Source organism: Tenrec ecaudatus, chromosome 4 (genome assembly GCF_050624435.1).
Source record: "Tenrec ecaudatus isolate mTenEca1 chromosome 4, mTenEca1.hap1, whole genome shotgun sequence".
Classification (NCBI taxonomy): Eukaryota; Metazoa; Chordata; class Mammalia; order Afrosoricida; family Tenrecidae; genus Tenrec; species Tenrec ecaudatus.
The window spans coordinates 162,479,296-162,482,445 of NC_134533.1; the positions used below are offsets into that span (position 1 = coordinate 162,479,296).

A 3,150-nucleotide genomic window follows, 5' to 3' on the forward strand; every position below is an offset into this window, starting at 1 on the left:
TTACAGTTTATTAATTATCAATAGGAGTTGCTGTTACAAATAGTGGTACAAAGAATTGGGCTAACTAAAAGATTGGAAGTTCAAATCCACAAAAGTCACTTCAGAACCCAAGATGTAGTGTTTGACTTCGTAAGAATCAACCAGTGACAACCCATCAGAACACAATTCTCCTTTGATCCAAGTAATAATCCACTGGCCTGCAGTTAATTAATTATTCATGCATGCTAGGGCTTTTACCACTTCAAATTCCAACTTTTGTAACAATATTTTTATCTCAGATAACCTATTTATAATTTTAACCTACTATGTACCCGAAGTAATTTAATTACTCAATATTTGTATAAATGCAGAAATAACTCAATATCAACAGTTTAAAGGATTTCCACAAAATTGAAGAAATCTTTATTAGCCAAAAAATATCAAAATGTGAAACTCTTGCTTCTTGACAGATCCTCCATCTAAGTCTTCACACTTCTGGATGAAGTATTCCCCTGCACCCTTTCATTTGCAACTTTAAAATGGCAATTTGGACATCTTCGAAGTACTCTCTTTTAAAAAAAAATGCTTTGCATGTAGGAGAAAAGGAGGCCTGATGGGGCAAGATCACGTTTGGAAGGTGAATGGAATAAGGCTTCCCAAAGCAATTCTGCCCTCACAGAATGAGCAGGTGCATTTATGAGAAAGAAAAAACAAGTAATACTTGTAGCAAATTTCCTGGACTTTTCTCACAAAGTACACATTTCCATTTTCTTAAAGCATCATAATAATTATCCCTAGGGATTGGCCTCTGAGAACATCTATAAAGATTGTCCCTTTGGAAAACAATCATCATTACTAAGTGGATCTTTCTTTATTGAATTTATCTTACAGGAGAACCCCTTATAAGTCACTGGTGTGACTTGCCTTTTTTCCCCTTCCTTCCTTTCTTCTTTTCTTTAAAGCATCCAAAGCAGAACAAGACATGTATATTATTGAGAAAATTTCAGTCATCTACTGATGATATTTTCTTTGGAATAAACCCAAGCATGTATGAACTGTAACACTAATGGGTCTTTGACTAATTAGAGAAACCTATGCATGCTATTTTCAAAAATAGTCATACTTAAATTACTGAGTAAACAAGCCTCTTTGTGACTGTCTAGATAAACATTTGGATTTCATTTTAATGTAACAGTCTCTATTTCAGAAACCGGGTTAAAATAAAATGGTCCTATTGAAATTTTATAAATTTGCTTTAAAACTCAGTGTTCAATATCATTCTTTGTTAATTGATATCTGCATGCTTCAGCTTGTTATTACATACACACAGGCAAGATTTTATATGAATTAGATTCCGTTTAACATTTCACCATTGTAATATCTAGTATCAATGCTTTAATAAAATATTTTCTTTCTTTTTTTATTTCAGGGGAGAGCACGAATGCAGTCCCCCACTACCACAAATTCTGCAGTCGAGTTTCCCACATTTGGGGAAATCGCAGGGGTCAGCACACCCCAAGTGCAAAGGATCAGCCTCGCCCTGGGAAAACCACCTTCATGATCATGGTGTCTCCCCTGCCAGGTAAGTATTTTTTAATGATTTTAAGATTTAAACTGAATAAGCCCTACAGATATTAAAAATAATTTGCTGACAGATTTTACAAGAAATTTATTGGAAATTACATGAGTCCATATTCTAAGATGATCATTGTAAACTTTACCAGATGCATCAGTCAAAATGGTACTCCAAATAGGCATGACCTTTCACCCAGAACTGGAGTAAAATGTGTATAATGTATAACATGGAGAAGTTCATTCTGATTACATCCTTTGGCTTATTGCTGCTCTCAATCAGTGCCATGCAGTGGATTCCAATTAGTAAAAACCCATGTGCAACGGAAAAGATCACTGCCCAGCTCTGTGCAGTCCTCACGGTCCTGAGATCAGAGATCCGTGTTGCAGCCTCTGGGTCCATCCATCTCTTTGACGATCTCCCTCTGTTTTCCCAACTTTCTCTTGTGCCAAGCATGATGTCCTTTTCCTGATAACATATCCAAAGTATGCCCGATGACATCTTACCATTTTCACATTTAAGAAGCAATCTGATAATTCTTCATGCTTCTTTGTTCCTCTGACAGACCATGGTAAATTCAATATTCATCTCTAACACCCGAACTTAAATGTATCTATTGTCCTGCAGTCTCCCTTAATTGTTGTTCAGGTTCACATATAGATGAGGCACTAGAAACACCATGACATTGGTCAGTTGCTCCTAATCCTCAAAGTGACGTCTTTGCTCATTTGCCCTTTAACAATTTACATAGGTCTTTTGCAGCAGGTTTGTCCAGTGCAATGCATTGTTTCAGCTCTCAGTGTCATTCTACCAAAATATTGCATTCATTTCTTCTATATTCTTCATTTGTTGAAGTGTTAAAATGATCTAATATAGCACCATTTTGTTTCTTAGAGATGAGTATTCCTCAACCTTGCCAGTTTCAAAATGTCTTTGCTTTTCTTTTGAAAAAGATGAAAATGCCAGACAATTATTATCAGAACTTTAAAAATAATAATAGCCCCAAATAAGCCTGTCTAGATGAAAAATAATCTAACTCAATTTATCATCATTTACTTGGCTCTTCCTATCTATTCATATTAAGGGCATTACTTTTTACTAAAGTAGAATACCACATCTTTATGCTTATCTATGGATTATTACTAGGTATCATGACTTGTTTCTAACTCAGAGTTAATTGTTGAAGACATGTCAAAACATCACTGAGAGTCTTCCTCTTTTCGAATAGCCTTGTACTTCACTTCCTACTTCCTCTTGGTATCATGTTCAAATTACACAAGGCTCAATCTAACCACCCTCACACTTCTGCGGAACATCCTCACTGTACTTCTTCCAAGACACATTTATTCATTCTTCTGGCAGCCATGATATTTTAAATGTTCTTCACTAACACCATAATACACATAAAATTCTTCTCTAGTCGTCCTTATTCAATGTCCAGCCTTTCAATGCCTGTAAGTTAGGTGAAAAACATCATCGCATGGATCAGGAAAATCTTAATTCTGAAAGTGTTACTTTTGTTCTTTAATATGTTAAAGAGGTCTTTTGCAGACAATTTGGCCTGTGCAATATGTCATTTGATTTCTTGACTGTTGTTT

The 3,150-nt window shown here is 35.3% G+C and overlaps 1 non-coding gene across 1 annotated transcript; it reads right to left on the minus strand.

Moving 5' to 3' along the window:
* Window positions 1–1,405: 1,405 nt before the first annotated feature.
* LOC142447526 (U1 spliceosomal RNA) lies at window positions 1,406–1,569 on the minus strand. The gene has a single exon (XR_012784222.1). It is a non-coding gene; the product is annotated as a U1 spliceosomal RNA (small nuclear RNA).
* Window positions 1,570–3,150: the final 1,581 nt, after the last annotated feature.